Source organism: Rhinoraja longicauda, chromosome 1 (genome assembly GCF_053455715.1).
Source record: "Rhinoraja longicauda isolate Sanriku21f chromosome 1, sRhiLon1.1, whole genome shotgun sequence".
Lineage (NCBI taxonomy): Eukaryota > Metazoa > Chordata > Chondrichthyes > Rajiformes > Arhynchobatidae > Rhinoraja > Rhinoraja longicauda.
The window spans coordinates 83,513,162-83,535,445 of record NC_135953.1 but is presented as its reverse complement, the minus strand read 5'-3'; the positions used below and the strand labels follow the sequence as shown (position 1 = coordinate 83,535,445).

The 22,284-nt window shown below is 42.6% G+C and overlaps 1 long non-coding RNA gene across 1 annotated transcript; it reads left to right on the top strand.

Moving 5' to 3' along the window:
* Positions 1-1,357: 1,357 nt before the first annotated feature.
* On the top strand, positions 1,358-19,765 carry LOC144599789 (uncharacterized). Its single transcript, XR_013548040.1, has 3 exons — positions 1,358-1,412; positions 16,771-16,892; positions 19,700-19,765. It is a non-coding gene; the product is annotated as an uncharacterized LOC144599789 (long non-coding RNA).
* Positions 19,766-22,284: the final 2,519 nt, after the last annotated feature.

Below are 22,284 nucleotides of genomic sequence, written 5' to 3'. Positions count from 1 at the left end.
GAATTTTTGATTAGTGTCAAAAAACAACCATAACTATATGACCTATAAGACATGTACAAAACTGAAGCAAAATATACCACACATCAGGCACAGTGGCAGAGAGGTAGACTTGCTGCCTCACAGCGCCAGAGATCCGGGTTCAATCCTGACTAGGGGTGTAGTCTGTACGAAGTTTGTACGTTCTCCCTGAGACTGCGTGGGTTTTCTCCGGATGCTCCAATTTCCTCCCACATTCCAAAGACGTGCAGGTTTGTAGGTTAAGTGGCTTTTGTAATTGTCTCTGGTGTGTAGGATAGAACAAGTTTATGGGTAATCGATGGTATACGCGGAGCTCGTGAACTGAAGGGCCTGTTTCCACGCTGGTGAGAATTAAGTTCCACCCTTCATATCTAAACTAAACTAAAATCTTTGAAACACACACACATTGCTTTTGAGGATTAATTTCCAGCCTGCTGCTGTTGTGAGGTTTGAAAGGGATAAAGCTAATTTGTTCAATGTGAAAAAAATTAAAATCATATAATATTAGTTAAAAAGTATCAAATGGGCGATTTCCTCTTCCTTTTAATTTAATATTGTAATTAGAATATTTAACACTGAGGAAGGTTCCTCTTTGATTCCTAAATTAACACTTCTATCTGACTTACGCTATACAGAGAGCAAAATAAACTAAACAAGTCTTATCATTGCACAGCAGGGCTAAAACACAATGCTGAGTAAATTGCAACTTAATTCTCACTGGCCTGGGGCTGCAAGAAATGGGCTGAGTGCAGAAATGCATTAGTGACACTAATTTATTTAACTATATTAGCAATAACATGATAAATACCATGACAAGGTTAAGTAGTGGTGATTATGGTTGGAATAAACTAATACTTAAATCAATGAATATAATCTAAATCATCATCAGTGAAGGAGTAATTTAATTGTGTTGCAGAATCTCTGTGGGAGCGGAGCGGAGCTCCTGTGAGTGCAATGCCAGAACAGGTTCCCTGGTCACTCTGGCGAGCCCCAGTGGCAAGGTATCCTTCACAGCTTTTGTCTTCTTCCTCTGGTCATTTCTCTTTCTAATTTTAGCATGTAAAGTGCCAGATGCTTTTCTGAAGATTTGTTTTGTGGGCGTCCTTGAATGATGTAAAACAAAGAGGGAATTAAGGAAATAGGTAACTGAGCTCCTCCATCACATTATCATTTTATTCAGGGACTTCTGCACTGCTAGAACTACAATAAAATCATTTGCAACACAAACATCCCACTTTTGAGTTGGATTTCAAGCTGCCACAGCCTAAAATTAAATGTAATGTTGTTGGTAACCTGGCAACATCATGATTTATTACTCCATGAATGTTCAATAGAACCTTTAAAAAGTCTGCTTGTTAGCCTAAGTACATTTGCTCAGCCACCGTTAACTCCTGGTAAGTATGATTTATTTGAAAACATCCGTTCAATTTGGATTGTTATACGGTTCCGTGATCCAACCCTAAACAGTCTTTTGGAATCACCATATTATTGTATGCTTCACCTTTAGACTGGTTAGGGATAAGGGGAACGAGAGATATAGACAGTGATGTGGAGAGATAAAGAACAATGAATGAAAGATATGCAAAAAAGTAATGATAATAAAGGAAACAGGCCATTGTTAGCTGTTTGTAGGGTGAAAATGAGAAGCTAGTGCAACTTGGGTGGGGGAGGGATAGAGAGAGGGAATGCCAGGGCTTCTTGAAGTGAGTAAAACAATATTCGTACCACTGGGCTGTAAGCTGCCCAAGCGAAATATGAGATGCTGTTCCTCCAATTTGCGTTTGGCTTCACTCTGACAATGGAGGAGACCTAGGACACAAAGGTCTGTGGAGGAATGGGAAGGAGAATTAAAGTGTCCAGCAACCGGGAGATCAGGTAGGTTCAGGTGGGCTGAGTGAAGGTGTTCCGTTAAATGATCGCCCAGTCTGCGTTTGGTCTCGCCGATGTATAAGAGTCCACATCTTGATCAACGGATACAGTAGATGAGGTTGGAGGTGCAATTGAACCTCTGCCAAACCTGAAAGGACAGTTGGGGTCCCTGGACAGAGTTGAGGGAGGAGGTATAGTGACAGGTGTTGCATCTTCTGGGTGGGAAGGTACTAGGGGAAGGGGTGGTTTGGGTGGGAAGGGATGCGTTAACCAGGGAGTTGTGGAGGAAACAGTCTCTGTGGAAGGCGGAAAGGGGTGGTGATGGGAAAATGTGACTAGGGTGGGATCCTGTTGGAGGTGGCAGAAATTCCAGAGGATTATGTTTCATATGTGATGGCTGATGGGGTGGAAGGTAAGGACTAGTGGGACTCTGTCTCTGTTGTGAGGGGGAGCAAGGGCGGAGCTGCAGGGTACCGAGGATACACGAGTGAGGGCCTCATCTATGATGGGAGAGGGGAAACCCCATTCCCTAAAGAATGAGGACATCTCGGATGTCCTAGTATGGAACACCTCATCTTGGGTGCAGATGCGGAGTAAACAGAGGAATTGGGAGTAGGGGATAGAGTCTTTGCAGGAAGTAGGGTGGGAAGAAGTGTAGTCGAGATAGTTGTGGGAGTCAGTGGGTTTGTAATAGACTTCAGTCAATAGTCTATTTCCTGTGATGGAGACTGTGAGATCAAGAAAGGGGAGGGAGGTGTTGGAGTGGTCCAAGTAAATTTGAGTGCAGGATGAAAATTGGTGGTGATGTTGATAAAGTCCAGGAGTTCTGCATGGGTGCAGGAGGTAGCACCGATGCAGTCATCAATGTAACGGAGATAGAGTTCGGGGATAGGACCAGTGTATGGCTGGAACAGGGATTGTTCAACGTACCCTACAAAGAGGCAGGTATAGCTGGGGCCCATGCGGGTGCCCATAGCTAAGCCTTGGAATTGGAGGAAGTGGGAGGAGTCAAAGGAGAAGTTGTTGAGGGTGAGGACCAGCCCCGCTAGGCAGAGTAGTGTGTTAGTAGAGGGAAATTGGATGGCTCTGCTGTCGAGGAAGAAACGGAGGACTTTAAGGCCTTCCTGGTGGGGGATGGAGGTGTATATTGACTGAACGTCCATTGTAAAGATGAGGGAGTGGGGGCTCAGTAAGCAGAAGCCATTAAAGAGATGAAGGGCATGTGAGGTATCTTGGACATAGGTCAGGAGAGATTGGACCAGGGGAGATTGTGTTTGTGGATTTTGCGGAGAAGGCAAAACCGGGCTGTGCAGGGTTGAAAAACGATAAGGTTGGAGGCTGTGGAAGGCAAACAGCCAGAAGTGATGAAATCAGAAATGGTGTGTGAGATTAAGGCCTGGTGCTGATCTGTGGGATCATGGTCCAAGGATAAGTAGGAGGTGTCTGAGAGTTGTCGCCTGGCCTCAGCCCGCTAGAGGTCAGCGCGGCAGACTACCACGGTACCTCCCTTATCGGCGTGTTTGATTGTAATGTCAGGCTTGCTGCAGAGTGAGCGGAGGGCAGTACATTCAGAGAGGGTGAGGTTAGAGTAGGTAAGGGAAGTGGAAAAGTTGAGATGGTTGTTATCATGCCAGCAGTTAGAAATAAAGAGGTCTAGAGATGGTAGAAGGCCGTTCTGGGTAGTCCAAGAGGAGGGGGACCGGTGGAGACGGGAGAAGCGGTCATCACTGAGTGGTGAGGACTCCTTCCCATAAAAAAAGCCACGGAGGCGGAGGTGACGGAAGAAAAGCTTGATATATCCTGCTACATATATCCTATGTTTCTATGTTTCTATATCCTGCTACAGCTGATGTTAATTCAGGATGATTTCTATTGTGAGATACCATGCATTTCATCACTATAGCCTTCAAAACTTTTCCTGAATAAGCCGTGAGACAAGTTCACAAGTTATAGGAGTAGAATTAGGCCATTTGGCCCATTAAGTCTACTCCGCCATTCAATCATGGCTGATCTCTGCCTCCTAATCCCATTTCCCGGCCTTCTCCCCATAATCCTTGACACCAGTTCTAATCAGGAATTTGTCTATCTCTGCCTTAAAAATATCCACTGACTTGGCCTTCAATGAGTTCAACAGATTAACTATACTCTGACTAAAGAAGTTCCTCCTCACCTCCTTTCTAAAAGAGTGCTCTTTAATTCTGAGCCTATGACCTCTAGTCCTTGACTCTCCCACCAGTGGAAACATCCTTTCCACATCCACTCTATCTATGTCTTTCATTATTTTCTAAGTTTCAATGAGGTCCCCCTCAACCTTCTAAACTCCAGCGAGGAGACGGATCATGCTCCTTACTAGATACCCTATCCCATAATAGAACAATATGATACTGTGTCAAGCTCCATCCCGAATTACTTGGAATCAATCAGAACTGTGATCTTAAATACCTATTATTTCAAATGTGGTTGCTTATAATACATATAAAATGCAGTATAAAGTAAGTTCTGTGTCATCTATATTGATTGCAAAATTTTGCAGTTCATCTTTTGCACTTCCTGAGCAGAAAGTTGCCCTATCTTTGAACACAATGATATAATCATTAACTGTATCATTTTCTGCAGGTGTGTTTTTATTCTCCATTATCTAAAATAATTATGGTTTGATATGTTTTTCTAATTTCTGAACTGTCTTTATAAAATGGGATATCTTTAGCATACTGCAGAATTACTAAGGAGAGACAAGAGACTGCAGATGCTGGAATATTGAGCAAAAAACATACTGCTGGCATTTTTGCTGAATTATGGAATCATGTGGCACGGTAGCGCAGCGGTAGAGTTGCTGCTTTACAGCGAATGCAGCGCCGGAGACTCAGGTTAGATCCTGACTACGGGTGCTGCACTGTAAGGAGTTTGTACGTTCTCCCCGTGACCTGCGTGGGTTTTCTACGAGATCTTCGGTTTCCTTCCACACTCCAAAGACGTACAGGTATGTAGGTTAATTGGCTGGGTAAATGTAAAAATTGTCCCTAGTGGGTGTAGGATAGTGTTAATGTACGGGGATCGCTGGGCGGCACGGACTTGGAGGGCCGAAAAGGCCTGTTTCCGGCTGTATATATATGATATGATATGATATGATATATGATATGATATGATAAAGGCTTCATGAATTACCAAAGCAAACCGGAGTGCATATGCACTGCAATTCAATGTTCTCTCCAAATATTCCTTCAAAATCCAAAAAGTAATTCAAGTTTTTCGATACACAATGAATAAAATATTGCTGTGTATGAATTAATGCTGAGAGCACTAAAGGCCTGTTGGCCATAGTTTTAAAACAAAAACTGAAGCAAAATTGGAGATACAAGGAACTGCAGATGCTGGTTTACAAAGAAAAGACACAAAGTCTAGGAGTAACTCAGTGAGTCAGGCAGCATCTCCTGATAACATGGTTAGGTGATGTTTCGGATCTGAAGAAGAGTCCCTACCTAAAACGTCACAAATTCATGTTCTCCAGAGATGCTGCCTGACCCGCTGAGTTATTCCAGCACTCTCTGTCTTTTTTTAAAGCAAGGCTGGCTCAGCACCAATAAATCATTGATTAAACTGTCCTGAACCACCATCAGGACGTACAATGCACAGACTACCAGAAGCTTGAATAGGAAACATCAAAGTGGGATTTGTAATCAAAGGCGCTCATCACTAACCCCAATGATAGCTTATCTTAGTCATTCTTTTATAGGCTTTTGGGGACAAAAGCAGCCTTGCCAGCATCACCAGACTGAAGAAGGGTCGATATGAAACATCACCCATTCCTTCTCTCCAGAGATGTTGGCTGGCCTGCTGAGTTACTCCAGCAGTTTGTGTCTATCTTCGATTCAAACCAGCATCTGCAGTTCCTTCCTACTCATCTACATTGCTTATAGGTTAACCTGTAAATCTTTGTGAAGTCATATTACAGGAGTTCAGGGAATAACCCACACAAAAGTTCTATCTACACCCAGTATTTGTAGAAATGATTTTTCTCAGCTCAGAGCCTGTTTCAAAACTTGATTTTAGTTTAGAGTTTAGAGATACAGCGCGGAAATAGGCCCTTTGGCCCAACGAGTCCGCGCCGGCCAGCAATCACCCCGTACACTGGCACTATCCCACACACTAGGAACAGTTTACAATTTTTACCAAAGCCAATTAACCTACAAACCAGTATGTCTTTGGAGCGTAGGAGACAACCAGAACACCCGGAGAAAACCCATGTGGTTACGGGGATAAAGTACAAACTCTGTACAGATAGCACCCGTAGTTATGATCAAACCTAGGTCCCTGGCAACAACTCTACCGCTGTGCCACCATGCCACCCTAAGGAGTACATTAAAGAAACCTCCTTAGCTCACCATAGCATGCTGAGATAGAAAGCTTGCTCCATGTTGATTTATCGCAAGTTACGGCAGACTTTCCAAAGACATTTAATGACATAATTGTGAATCAACGTAGTAGCACACACAAAATGGAATGGGGGGGTAGTAAGTATTCTGACAAACTTTGTTATTTATTATTAGTTATATATATTCAAGAATTTTATTCCTGCAGACAGGAAGCAAAGAGTAGGAATAAACGGGTCCTTTTCAGAATGGCAGGCAGTGACTAGTGGGGTACCGCAAGGATCAGTGCTGGGACCCCAGCTATTTACAATATATATTAATGATTTGGACGAGGGAATGGAATGCAACATCTCCAAGTTTGCAGATCACATGAAGCTGGGGGGCAGTGTTAGCTGTGAGGAGGATGCTAGGAGGCTGCAAGGTGACTTGGATAGGTTAGGTGAGTGGGCAAATGCATGGCAGATGCAGTACAATGTGGATAAATGTGAGGTTATCCACTTTGGTGGCAAGAACAGGAAAGCAGACTATTATCTGAATGGTGGCCGATTAGGAAAAGGGGAGATGCAACGAGACCTGGGTGTTGTGGTACACCAGTCATTGAAAGTAGGCATGCAGGTGCAGCAGGCAGTGAAGAAAGCGAATGGTATGTTGGCATTCATAGCGAGGGGATTTGAGTATAGGAGCAGGGAGGTTCTGCTGCAGTTGTACAGGGCATTGGTGAGACCACACCTGGAATATTGCGTACAGTTTTGGTCTCCTAATCTGAGGAAAGACATTCTTGCCATAGAGGGAGTACAGAGAAGGTTCACCAGATTGATTCCTGGGATGGCAGGACTTTCATATGAAGAAAGACTGGATAGACTCGGCTTGTACTCGCTGGAATTTAGAAGATTGAGGGGGGATCTTATAGAAACTTACAAAATTCTTAAGGAGTTGGACAGGCTAGATGCAGGAAGATTGTTCCCGATGTTGGGGAAGTCCAGAACAAGGGGTCACAGTTTAAGGATAAGGGGGAAGTCTTTTAGGACCGAGATGAGAATGTTTTTTTTCACACAGAGAGTGGTGAATCTGTGGAATTCTCTGCCACAGAAGGTAGTTGAGGCCAGTTCGTTGACTATATTTAAGAGGGAGTTAGATGTGGCCCTTGTGGCTAAAGGGATCAGGGGGTATGGAGAGAAGGCAGGTACAGGATACTGAGTTGGATGATCAGCCATGATCATATTGAATGGTGGTGCAGGATCGAAGGACCGAATGGCCTACTCCTGCACCTATTTTCTATGTTTCTATGTTTCTATGTTTAATGGTCTGAGCTGCAGTGATTTCAGAATTGATTAAATTGAATGCTCCAAGTAACTTCTATTTAACAAGATATAACAAACTGTTCAATATCTATTTAATCTACAAATGTAATGCTGATAATTTCCTATAAATGAGAGAAAATTTAAATGGCATATTCCATTACTAAAGCATAGTTTGGATGTTGTGTAAACATTTCACATTTATAACCATTTTAAGATATCATAACAATAGTTTTGGCACAATAATATTGAGATTAAATAGTACTAGGTGCCACATAAAGAAATATGATAGAATTATCAATCAATAAAGCAGAAGAATTCCTCCCTTAATATAATCAACAATAATACTGTTTTGCCTTATGCCAAATATTGTGAGTCCCTGCCAAATAGTGGGCTCATACTTAATCATCTGGAATTTGGCCAGCACTTGGTAATTATCTTGGAAGCCATCAATATACTACAGCATTGCAAGGTGTTATATTCACACTGCTGTTGTAGATTTGGAACAAATGGATCAAACTTAGATATGACCATTAATCCTAATGCTCCTGGTTAACTTTCTATTTATGCACCATAATCTAAGCATGAGATTCGATAGCAATCCTCATACAAAAACCTATTATCAGCATGCAACATTGTGGAGGCACAGCCAATAACTACTTCAAATATAAGTACATGTTGGTACATCCCAGTGCTAATTGACATCAGGGAATCTATATACTAAAACTCTCATTTGTTTGTTTGTTTGTTCCTGAACTACAGCCAAAACAGTACACGATAACACGTCAATTTTAGGCCCAGCTTACTCACCGTCATCCCCTTGGTGCTAATGGAAGAAGTTTCATTGAAATCGGTGTTATATTTATAAAGTTATTCACATTTTAAAGTTTAAAACTATCTCCTAGGGAGGGAGGGGGGAGGGAAGGAGGGAGGGTGGTAGGAGGATGGAGGATGGGAGGTGGATGGAGGGAGGGGGGAGGAAGGAGGATAAGGGGGATTGAGGGGGATGGAGTGGGGGGGTGAGGAAGGTGGGAGGGGAAGGGGGGAGGGGATGGGAGGGGGAGGGGGGATGGGAGGGGAAGGAGAGGGGGGAGTGGGGAGTAGGGGGGAGGGGGAGGGTAGGAGAGGGGAGGGCAGGAGAGGGGAAGGGGGAGTGGGGGGGAGGGGGAGGGGGGGAGGAGAGGTTTGGGCCCAACGGGTCCACTTGGTCTAGTCTATATACTAAAACGCTTGTTTGTTTGTTTGTTTGTTTGTTTGTTCCAAACTACAGCCAAAACAGTACATGATAGCACGACAATTTTAGGCCCAGCTTACTCACCGTCATCCCTTTGGTGCTAATGGAGGAAGTTTAATTGAAATCGGTGTTATATTTTAAAAGTTATTCATGTTTTAAAGTTTAAATCTATCTCCTAGGGAGGGAGGGAAGGAGGTGGGAGGATAAGGAGGGTTGAGGGGGATGGAATGGGGGGGAGGGGGAGGGGTTTGGAGCGGGAGGGGAGGGGGAGGGGAGGAGGGAGGGGGGGGAGGGGGAGGTGGGAGGGGGATGGGGTAAGGGGGAGGGTGGGGAGAGGGGAGAGGGGGAAGGGGGAGGGAGGGAAGGGGTGGAGGGGGTGATGGGGGAGGGGGAGGGAGGGAGCGGGGAGGGAGGAGGGGGGAGGAGAGGGTGCTGCACCAACGCAGGAGAGGTTTGGGCCCAACAGGTCTACTTGGTCTAGTAGTCCCTAAGGATGTCTACTAAACCATGGCATTGCAGAAATTGGTGCATGTTGCTGTGCTAATGGAAGCAGTTACAAGTAAAAATGCAGGGGAAGAGGGGAGCACACACATATGCACAGGTAGACGCACATATGAACATGCATAAGTACACTTTGGCTTTGCATCAAACTTGAAAATGCATGTTTGTGCATATATGTAAACACTTTTGCATACTTAAGTACACATACAGAGTATATACACACAGATGTCAATATTTATATTTTCTTTATGATATAGAACAACTAGTCTATGCTGGTTGATAGAAAATCTTATTTCTCACTAATTTCCCTGCAACATTTATGCACATACAAGCATGTACAATTATATGCAATAAACATGCAAACACACAACACACAACACATAAACATATACATGGGCACCCACCCGTCCATAGTGAGGTAGAAGTGGTGAAATGGTGGATTACTCTTCTTAGGTTGGCAGGCTGTGACAAGTGGGTACAACAGTGTCCAAGACTTGGCCCCAGACTATTCACAATCTGTATTGACAATTTGGATGAGGGGACCAAATGTACTTGTGCACAAAGACTTAGGTAGACAAACTGAGGAAGTGGGCAAGAACATAATGGGTGGCACAGTGGCCAAGTTGGTAGCTACTGCCTCTCAGCGCCAGAGACCCGGGTTCGATCTTGAAATAATTGGAATAAATAATTGGGGTGGCACAGTGGCACAATGGTAGAGCTGCTGAACTATTGTATTGAATTATTGTACACAGTATTAAAGTATTGCATACAATTGTAGTATCCTTACCTGAAAAGGGTTATATTTAGTACTGAAGGATTGCTGCAAGAATTCATCAGACTGGTGATAACAGGTCTGCCATAGGAGGACAGATTGAATAGGCCAGGTCTCTGTTCTTTGGAGTACAAAAGAATGAGAGATGACTGCATTGGAATGTATAAAATTGTAAGATAGCTGGATGGGGTGGATGCAGAGGGATGATTCCCTGGCTAAGAAGTCTGGAACAAAGTACAGTCTCAAAATTTAAAAAATGTCAATTAGGACTGAAAATAATTTTCTTCATTCAAAGGTTGGTGAATATTTGGGATTCTCTGTCCATGAGAGCTGTGAAAAAAACCAGACAATGATTGCTTTTGAAATAGAGATAAATGGAAATCTGTATATTGAAAGATTTTTATTTAAATTAAAGTCAAGGACACCATTCAAATGAATGGGACTTGCAGCAACAAGGCATGAAGCTGAGGTGCCTGACAGAATTTGCTCCCCGTCCCTCAGCTCATTCGTTCTGGGCTCTGGCGCTGGACTCACATTGATCCAAATTTGATTGCCAACTGGTCTCTGCCTTCCGAGTTGCAATATATATGAGCTCAGATGTCAGAGACCTAGACATAGGTTCAATACAAAGCAGCACCTCACAGGTAAATGTGCTCCCACTCTCGGGAATCATGAACATAGCTTGTCCTGTCACAGGGTGCCTCAACTTCTGATGAATCAACAGTTTTACCAAACATCAGGCACGGTGGCGAAGCAGTCAAGCTACTGTCTGTACGGAGTTTATACGTTCACCCCGTGACCTGCGTGGGTTTTCTCTGAGATCTTCAGTTTCCACCCACATACCAAACACATACAGGTTTGTAGGTTAATTGGCTTGGTATTAGTATAAATTGTCCCTAGTGTGTGTGTGGTAGTGTTAATGTATGGGGATTGCTGGTCGGCACAGACTCGGTGGGCCGAAGGGCCTGTTTCCATGCTGTATCTCTAAAACTAAAACTAAAACTTCATAAAGACCTAACTCTCTATCTCAGCATGCTATGATGGGCTAAGGGTTTCTTCTGTAATTAACTTTCCAAACCAGGCTGAGAGCTGAGAGAAATTGTTTATATAAATCAAACTGAATGCAGCTTGACCTATTTTTGTGGGAATATTCTATGAACTCATGTAATGTGGGCTCACAAAGAAGCTCCTGGCAGTCTGTGTATCACAGATTGATTGTGGTTCTGGGCTATTTGATAGATCTCTGTTGGTGCTGACACATTCTTGCTACAGTTTTTTTTAAACTGTGGCCAACAGGCCTTACTCGCTACTCACCTGCTTATTGATACTTGATTTTATTTTTGCCCGGTTCCAACAACCTCATCTCAACCTTAGTCCAGAGTAAAATGAAAATGACACACTTATTATCAAGGTAGTATTTGACCGAGTGCAGCATCGAGGACCTTTTGCAACTGAAGTCAATGGGCGTCAAGGGGAAACAGAACCTCTTGGACCTGTGCTCACCATCAAAAAGCATAAAGAGAGCATTGTCACGCACTGTCCTGACTTGGAAAAAGTACCACTGCCTCATTGACACTGGTTCTAAATCTAGGAATAGTGGGAGTATCTTTGCTCAAAGCATTTCAGGAATATGGCTCACCATCAGCTTCTCGGATGATGTAGAATGGGCATCAAGCGGAAACAGAGTGCTCGGACCTCTGCTCTTCACCACCAAAAAGCACAGGAGAGCATCGCTTGAATGGGCAATAAATTCTGGCCTTGCCAGTGACACCCGGATCCTAAAAGGTGAATAAATTAAACAAAAATATCCCAGTAATTTCTTTGAATTCGATTCTTCCTTTAAAATAAATCACACAGCTCACAAAAATAAGGCACTCCACAACTTTCCTTTCAGAGTTCGGCGTTTGGAACACAGATCAGGAGGGTCCACTTTAAACAATATGATGATTCGGCTATCTCTCAGGCACCTCAGCCTCCCTGTTCAGTAATGAACAATCCATATGCTCTACCAGCTTCAAGACCGTCTCTCGCCACCCCTTCCCACAAATCAATAATTGATCTGTCAAACATCCCACCCTTAACTAGCAATCTGCAGGTCAGAAGGTCTTCCTTCAGTTTACAAATTTCCTCATTTTTATCCCTGCTTCTTCCTCCTTACCTGTTGCACAATCTGAACCCAGAGTTTACTTGGTTCTTTTTCTGCACCTGCTTCTCCTTCATCTCACCTGTTGCATGTCCTGAACCCAGATCTAGCTGCTTCTCCTTCAACTCACCTGGTGCACGACCTAAACCCAGATCTAGTTGGTTCTCCTTCATCTCACCTGTTGCACGACCTAAACCCAAGATCTAGCTGGTTCTCCTTCTGCACTCAACAATGGCAGAGTGGATGAAGGAAAGGCAGTTCAATGAGAGAGGTCGATTTACAGTAACTCCCCTCAACAATTTGAACCTCGTATGTTACTGAAGCACGCTGGGACAGCTCTGGAACAAAGCATTGCCACAAACTCGTACTTTAAGACACTGTGGTAAACCAATGTTATGTATAGGGAACAGTTGGACTGCAAAGCCTGGTTCCTGCCAAGCACAATAGACCATTCACTAATGTTAGTTTAATGTCTGGAAAAAAGGTGGAGCCAGAATTAAACCTATTTTTATTTAATTGAAAAGCAAATCAACTTAGTGTGAATTTTCTGAGCTTGTGCTACTGCAGTCTCATTCAACAAATCAGAAGAGACCCACAAAAATATTACTTTTATCCGAGTTAAAAAAATAATGCGTCTCGGGGGAATATAGTGCCATCAAAGCCCAAAGATAAGTACAGCCAAACCCTCACATAAATATAACTGACCCCTCAAATACTCCACAAGACCACTTGTGTGTCCGTTGGTGACTGATATACCTTTTCATAATGGTCAGAATAGCAAATATTCTGCTGAGATTCTGACCCATTATTGGACTTTTCAGTCGTGTGTACAGGATTAGAGTAAATGGCCAGAACATTTTACAGCTGCCCTCTTTTTCATTTCCAGTGACTTTAGCATACATAACTGATAATTATGAGATGTTTAAATCAGACAGTTTTGTTTTATGCTACTGTATTAAGTCAGGGTTATCAGCAATTTGTGATTTGTACTTTTCTATTGTCTGGCAATCAGGCTGGCTGTGGGTCCCAGGTTACCTGTTGTTGCCTGTGCAACTCAAATCAGTCACGGGATTGATTCCTGAGGTATCTTTGAAACTCCTTTCTCCCCAGGATAATTTTTCCCTTTCATAGCAAAATGTTTACCCCAGAGTCCTTCATTCAATGCAGATGCTGCTGGCTCAAGGCACAACTTCAGCACTGCCAAGCCACTTGATGTGTGGTTTGACTGTAGCAGGAACATGTAGAATTTGTCATTTCCCTGCAGTCTTGCAGGTCTGTTTAAAGAGACAGTCATACAGCACATAAACTGATCCTTCCGCTCACCAAGTCCACCCAGCATTTATATATACTGTATACACTAATCCTATTTGCACACTTTAAGACGATATCCTTACTTACCGTGCCTATTTAAGGGTCTGAATTATTGCATTATAAAACTAGTGACTGTGTCTGACTCCACCACCTCCTCAAACAGCATGTTCCACTTATCATTTTTTCTCTGTGTAAAAAAAGTCATCCTCAGATTATATTTAAAACTCTCCGGTCTCACCTTAAATCTAATCCCTCATGTTTCTGATGGCCCTATCATAGGAAAAAGATTTTGGCCAACTCTTCTATGATAACCTCTTGTAATTTTATGCAAAGGCGACCCAAGCAATTAGTTTAATGAAAATTAACCCTTACACAATCATAAATCATTCCCAAGAATTATGGTTTACAGAATAAATAAAATGTTCATAAAATTTATGTGAATAAAGTAAACATAATTAGACTTTATATCTTAGACTTTAGAAATACAGTGTGGAAACAGGCCCTTTGGCCCATTGAGTCCATGCCAACCAGCGATCACCCCTTACACTAACCTACACACACTAGGGACCAATTTTACAATTTACCAATGCCAATTAACCTTCAAACTTGTACATCTTTGGAATGTGGGAGGAAACTAGAGCACCTGGAGTAAACCCACACAGTCACAGGGAGAACATACAACTCCATACAGACAGCAATCGTAGTCAGGTTCGAACCTGGGACTCTGGTACTGTAAGGGAGCAACTCTACCGTTAAGCCACTGTACTGGCCAAATTATTTCTTTTTAACTCCGATTTCTTGATATATGCATAGATGACACTGCTTGATGTTACAAGAAACCATAATAGGGACAGTTTTCAGGGAATGCAGCCCTCCCCCCCAACTTACCTGCTTGTCTCCCAGGTCACCACTCTACATTCTTCATAAAGGGAAAACAAGCCCATCCTATCCAGTTTCTTCCCATAACTGAGCCCTTCCAATCTGGTGAATCCCCTTGACACTCTCTCCAGCACAATAACATACTTCCAAAAGTGTGGCGATCAGAACTTAACACAATGCTGCAAGTCCAGCTGAACCAGTTGTTTTGTAAAGTTGTGGCATTATATTTTTTCTTTTATATTCATTGCCCTAACATATGAAGTCAAACATGCCACCTGCATTCCTCGCCACCCTGTCAACCTATGTTGTCTCATTCAGGAAACTATGGATTTGTTCCTGAATGACTCTCCCTTCATCAATATTCCTCAGTGCCCTACCATTTACCTATTACTGATGTCCTACCCTACTTGACTTCCTGATAACACATTCAAGTTTCTTAACTAATCTAAATGTAGCCTGTGACATAAATACATAGAAAATAGGTGCAGGAGAGGCCATTCGGCCCTTTTAGCTAGCAGCGCCATTCAACGTGATCATGGCTGATCATCCACAATTAATATCCTGTGCCTGCCTTCTCCCAATATCCCTTGATTCCACTAGCCCTAAGAACTCTATCTAACTCTCTTTTGAATGCATCCAGTGAATCGGCTTCCACTGCTTTCTGAGGCAGGCAATTCCACAAACTCTCTGTGTGAAAAAGTTTTTCCTCATCTCCATTCTAAATGGCCTACCCCCTATTCTTAAACTGTGGTTCCTGGTTCCGGACTCCCCCAACATCGGGAACATGTTTCCTGCATCTAGCATGTCCAACCCCTTGATAATTTTATATGTTTCTATAAGATCCCCTCTCATCCTTCTAAGATGACAGTTGAAGACATGCTGACAAGCTCTCACATACGCTTTTGCTGCAGTGTCAAATATTTGAAACTTATTTCAGAAGGGAAATATATATGATGGGCATTTTTCTCTGATACGTTGAATAAGTATTTCTAAAACTGCTGGCTGGGCTACACATGCTACCCAAAGGATGTTTGCAGTTAGAACTGACGCAAGTAGGCTGGTGCCATTTCAGCCATTGATTGTTGACTACGGCCTCCCTAGGACGATTTCCAGACAAGCCTCGAACAAGCTGCTCCTGGCTCTGTGTTGGTTCTGCAGCCTGTGTCTACACCACATCCAGTACAGGATCTGACTTAGACAAACAGATGTCCTCATCATCCTGGGTTGACTGCACAGTCCACCATCCAATTTCACCATCCTGACTTGATCTCACCCTATGACTCTGTGACTCTATGTGTAGATGGGGCATGCAGGTCGCCGTTGGCAAGTTGGGTCGAAGTTGCCTGTTTCCATGCTGTATGGCACTATGATACCGTTCAAATCTATCCTCGCAGGTCGGAACCTGATTTCACCTTCCAGTCTTGTCCTGTTGCCCACATCCACCCAGGAGGAGATGTCTCCTCATCCTCCCAGTGTTAGCAAGTTACAGCAGAGAGGCAGATTAGCATTCTCAGCTCACTGGCTATATTTCACAAGATTGCAAACTACAAAAACTGGTCTTTAGCTTCTCCCTGCTAACATGTCAAGTATTTGATGGATACAAAACACTGCTGTAACTCAGTGGGTCAGGCAGCATCTCTGGAGAAAAGGAATAGGTGTCATTTCGGGTCATAGAAACATAGAAAATAGGTGCCGCAGGAGGCTATTTGGTCCTTTGAGCCAGCACTGCCATTCATTGTGATCATGGCTGATCGTTCACAATCAGTAATCTGTGCCTGCCTTCTCCCTTAGAGCTCTATCTAACTCCCTTTTAAATTCATCCAGTGAATTGGCCTCCACTGCCCTCTGTGGCAGAGAATTCCACAAATTCACAACTCTCTGGGTGAAAAAGTTTCTTCTCACCTCAGTTATAAATGGTCTCCCCTTTATTCTTAGACTGTGGCCCCTGGTTCTGGACTCCCCAACATTGTGAACAATGTCGAGACCCTTCTTCAAACTGAGAGTCAGAGGAGAGGGTAATGAGAGATAGGAAAGGGTATATAGAACAAATGGATGAAAGATATGCAAGAGGACAAATCAAAGGAAAGGCGGAGTCCACAATGGTCCATTGTTGGCTGTGGGCTTGGTGATAATGAGTGATACAAACAGTGAAACTCAGCAGGACGACAGTGAATCTAATCCGACAACTAGGGTGGGGAGGGAGAGAGATTGGTTAGGTTTAAGATGGCTCTTTATTTTTGCTTTGCAAACTATACTATTTGGTCACAGGTTTTGGATGTAACTGCATATTCAAAGATTAATGTGAGTTTTTTTGGTTTTTTTCAGTTTTTTGGCCCAGATTTTCTGAAAATTAATGATTTTTTCTTTTTCCACAGCCTGAAAATTACTCTTGTGCTATAAATTTGTGAAATATGCTGAGGAAATGATCTCCTGCATTTGTTCATGGGGAACAAATTATCAATGATGGGAAGCATGAAATTTGGTTAGGAAGTTGAATGTAAGTTATGAGAATGAAAGGTATATTTTGCTGATCTTTTGGAAATTATGAAGTTATGGTTCCAGGGATTGATTCTGCAGTTTTGACTTAGGTGAAGACACGTTGAATTACAGAAACAACAGGTAAGTGGACAGTGCAGGTGAAATGTAATGCAGGCAATTACTAGAAGATTCATTTTAGATCGGGCGGCATGGTGGTGCAGCAGTAGAGTTGCTGCCTTACAGCACCAGAGACCCATGTTTGATCGTAACTACGAGTGCTCTCTGTACGGAGTTTGTACGTTCTCCCTGCGACAGAGTGGGTTTCCTTTGGGTGCTCTGGTTTCGGTCCACACTCCAAAGAAGTCCAGGACTCGGTGGGCCAAAGGGCCTGTTTCTGCGTTGTATCCCTAAACTAAACTAAACTCAAAGAAGATATTTGCAGCAGTTTCAAAGAGATTAGAATCAGAGAACAGCAATGGAGTAGAAAGGTTGAGAAGCACCCTCTCCCCTCCCACCCACCCCCCCATCCAACTCCACCCTCAAACACATAAAACATTGAAAGCAAGCAAACAGGTAGATTGATGAAGTTTTGTGAAAAGTTTTAGTCGTTGTTTCAAGAAGGGTTTGAGTTGTGCAGAACAGTGTTCAGAACTCATCTAATACACTGCATTTGGTTTGTGGAAGGCTGTTCTTCACTTTTAAAGTGGGCTATTTACCAGAACGGTGCCTCAGTTAACATGGAGGAAGTACGAGAACCTGGCTCTTACCTGTGATATCAAAGATAGAATCAAGATCTGTTCAAGTGTTTGCAGATCTATTCAAATATTTAAAGAGTTTTCTAAGGTACATTCCAATAAATTATTTTGCCTGATCAAAAACATGATCCTAAAATGAGAGGAAGGCTATTTTGGAGGAAAATCAGGCAGCACTTTTTCACATGAGGGATGATGAAAATTTATCTTCCTAAAGGCTGTGAAAACTGGGACACTTGGAACTTTCATGGCTGAGACAGAAGTATTTTTAATCAGGATATATATTTATTGACTATAGCTCCACCTTGTGCAGGTGTAACTCAGCGGGTCAGGCAACATCTCTGGAGAAAAAGGATGGTTAATGTTTTGGGTCAGAACCCTTCTTCAGATTGCTAAGGGTTGAAGAAGGATTCTACAGTCTGATTGGTGTAACATCAAGAAGGCTCATCAATGCCTCTCCTTCTTTAGGAGACTGAGGAAGTTTGGAAAGTCTCCAATGATTTACAAACTTGTACAGATGCATCAGAGAAAGCATATTGTCAGGTTGCATCAGAGCTTGGCTTGGGAACAGCTTTGCCAAAGACCATAAGAAACTGCAGAGAGTTGTAAATGTAGCCCAGTGCATCACACAGACCAGACTCCCCACCATTAACCCCCATCTGCACTTCATGTTTCCTCAATAACAGCCAACATAATCAATGATTTTTTTCTACCCAAGCCCCTCCTTCTTCTCCTTGCTCCTGTCAGGCAAAAGATACAGAAGCTTGAACGTGCGTGGATCAGGAATCCATCAGCTTGGGTACTATCCCGTTCCCCTTTACCCCCGTGCAGTCATTGGACTTTGTCCAAGGAACTATTGCACTACAATGCCAAGTGCTATATTCTGCACTCTGTATCTTCGACTTTGCTCGACCCTATTGTATTTGAGTTTGATGTGATTGTATTTATGTATAGTATTATTTAATCTGATTGGATAGCATGCAAAACAAAATGTTTTCCTGTGGACACAAAATGCTGGAGAATTCAGCAGGTCAGGTAGAATTTCTGGAGAAAAAGGAACAGGTGACATTTCGAGTTGGGACCTTTCTTCAGATTGAAAGTAGAGGGGAGGAAACTGGAGGTAAGAAAAAGCCAGAACAAAGCAGGGCCAGCAACAGATGGCCAAGGAAGGGTGGAGCCCATAATGGCATATTGTTGGCTGGGGAAGAGGTTAAAACAAAGTGATACAGTTAGGGATTACCTAAAATTGGAAAATTCACTTGGTCAGTGGAGGAGGCCCAGGACAGAAAGATCTCCATGGTCTCCAGAGATGCTGCCTGACCGGTTGAGTTACTCCAGCACTTTGTGTCCTTTTGTGTATTAACCAGCATCTGCAGTTCCTTATTTCTAAAACGTTTTACTGTACCTCAGTACACATGACAATAATAAAGCTAAACCTAATCCTAATCTTAAAGAAATTAAACATTCCCTTATGGAGTTGAGGATCAATTATTCATGATCTCATTGAAAGGCAGAACTGATCAACAGGCTTAATGACTTACTCCTGTTCCTATGTTACTATGTTTAATGGAATTTCTAAACCATTTATTTGATGAAGGGTAATGGATTGCATTAGGGTAGTAGTGGAGCAAATAGGTATGCATGCTCACCTCTATGTTTATATAACTGGCACTGAAATATTACAGTTACTGCACTGAATAATAAATTCAGATGCAAACAATAAAAAACTAGTTTCAAATAACTCCCACACGGGCTTTGGCTAAGTCGAATAGTTTCAGTTCAAAAATCAACACTTTAGAGTGACATGTGCATTTGTGTCAGCAATATTACCATTATTTCATGGCAGATAGAGCATAAATAGGAGCTGCCTTCAATGTTGTCAGTGTAACTCCACAGCTGAGCCCTGTCATCCCATAATGACTGTATGACATGGCGTGGTGCAAGAAACAGATGCTTCCTGGCACCAAATCTTTGGAGTCCTGAATCTTACAAAGGCTTCTGTTGTCCAGCAACCGAAAGAAGGAACCTGGAAGAAATTACATCCTTGTTGCCTAATTCAGTATTTTTTTTACAGAGACTTCAAATCAAAGATACTAGAGGAACAAGATGGACCACTCCATTGAAATCGCCTATACTGAAGTGTAGTACGCAAAGGAGCCATTTTAGTAGGCAAAACCCGCCGTTCGTTATGCTTCTCGCAGTGTAATCAGTGTTTTGGGAGAACAGTATGTGTGATTATACCATTGAATGCATGGGGTATATTGGGCATCCCAACAGAGAGAACACTTCCATGAGGGTCCAGATGAGTTATCATTCCCAATCCAGACAAACTTACTATTTCCATACTCCAATCTTTAACATTAACAAAGTTCATCGGTGGTCACCCCAGAGTCACATAATAACTCATTGTATTAACTCTTCGCAGCAATTTACTGCCCCGATTATAAAATATCAACACATGACTCTCTGAAGATAGACACAATATGCTGGAGTAACTCAAGGGGTCAGGCAGCATCTCAGGGAAAAAGGAATACACTGTAAATGGCTCGATTGTAATCATGTATTGTCTTTCTGCTGACTGGTTAGCACACAACACAAGCTTTTCACTGCACCTCAGTGCACATGACAATAAAATAAACTGAACTGACTTAAGGTAACATTTCAGGTGAGATCCTTCTTCAGACCCAAACCCAGACATCTGGACCCAAAACATACCTATTCTGTTTTTTCCAGAGATTCTACCTGACCCGCTGAGTTACTCCAGCGTTTTGTGTCTATCTTTGGTGTAAACCAGCATCGCCAGTTCCTTCCTACACAAATGACTCTCTGATCCATCTACTGCGATTGCTCACTACTGTATATTATGTGAATGTAAATTTTGCATTGGTCAATTGACTGGAGATTACAACACCTGGCAGATACTGCTGGAGCTATCTCCTGAATCCTCATCCGAAAGTGACCCTTGTGGGTCTCTTGGCACCTCACTGGCACTTTCCTCCAGAGCTTTTTAAATTAAATCCATGGGCTCATCCCTATAGTCTTGCTCTTCTCCACAATAGTCGTAGTGTGTTTCTGTTGCCTGGTTCCATGGAGGGTGTCCCTTTAATGCTGATGTTGTATTCAGATTAGTAGAAATTGGTGGAAGTTGTGTTCAACTGAGCTTGGTCCAGTTGGCAACTGTGGCCGGCCTGTATTAGTGAATGTTTCTGGGTGTAAATTATCAAACCTATTACAAATGTATCTTCAATTTTTTTTGCAGGGAAAGGGAAACTAGGAGTATTCATAGAGCACAATTTTAGGACAACAAGAAAGAGCACCAGATCTTAAGGAAGAGGAGGCAGGAGCAGGCCATTCATCTCCCGAGCCTGCTCTATCAATAAGATCATGGATCTTCCAACTTAGCCTGTCCTCTTTCCCATACTCTCTGCATCATGCTCGATTTTACTTACTAATTGAAAAAGCTATTGATCTCAGTTTTGGACCCATTCAATGATTCAACTGTCACAGCTTTCTGGAGGAAGGAATTCCAAAGACTCACAACCCTTTAAGAGAAGAAATTCTTTATATTAGTCTTACATTGGTGCCATCTTATTCTGGGGCTTTGTTGCCTGATCCCAGAGTATCCAACTGAATCAGTGGCGTAGAGGTACAGCAACTGCCTGCAGCACTTGAGCGGTTCGATCCTGACTACAGGTGCTGTCTGTGTGGAGTTTGTACATTCCCCGTGACCTGCGTGGGTATTCTCCAAGGTCTTCAGTTTCCTCCCACACTCCAAAGACATAAGGTTTGTAGTTTAATTGGCTTGTTATAAATGTAAAATTGTCCCTGGTGTGTGTAGGGTATTGTTAATGTGCGAGGATCGTTGGTTGGCGTGGACTCGGTGGGCCAAAGGGCCTGTTTCCAGGCTGTATCTCTAAACTAAACTAAACACTTCTTCTTGGATAGCAGGATGCAAACTATTGGGTCCTGGAATCTTATCAGCCTTTATATCAATGAGTTTTTCTGATATTAATTTACTGGTGATGGTGAAAAAGGGGAGAAATCAATTCTACGTATTACTATCTTCAACATTTGATCTGTTGTTACACCATTGCGTGTCTGCAAGCATTAAGGAATAAACAAAATATGCCATTTGTGTTTTACTGCACTGTGTGTGGGTACTTGATCTTAATATTTCAAGATGTACTGATTATAAAATCCAGCTAAAAATGTAATTGTAGGAATATTCTCTGACAGCTTTGCTAATCTATTAGACAGAAGAGTTAGTTAAAGCAGGTCACAAAATAGTTTCTGCTATTAATTAAAATTGCATGTGTTTCCACAACACACAAAAAAATAATTTCCCCACCACTGAACATCTGAGCTAATAATGATGTAATAATAGAGACTGGGCACTGAGGCCTGTGTGACCTGTGTAACCAAATGTAACCCCTTTTAACCAACGAACCTTACAATTGGAAAACAATTTGCTAAATGTCAGAGTGGGCGAATTTCTCCTTCAAATCAGGCACAGGATGAGAATTTGTGGAATAAATTGGAGTTTGTCCTTTCTTTTGTACGCTAAATGACTTTTTGAGTGCAAAAGGGTCTAGCATGGATGAGCATCTTAGTTGGCACATACGAGTTGGGCTGAAGGACTTTTTTTCCTTGCTGTATGAC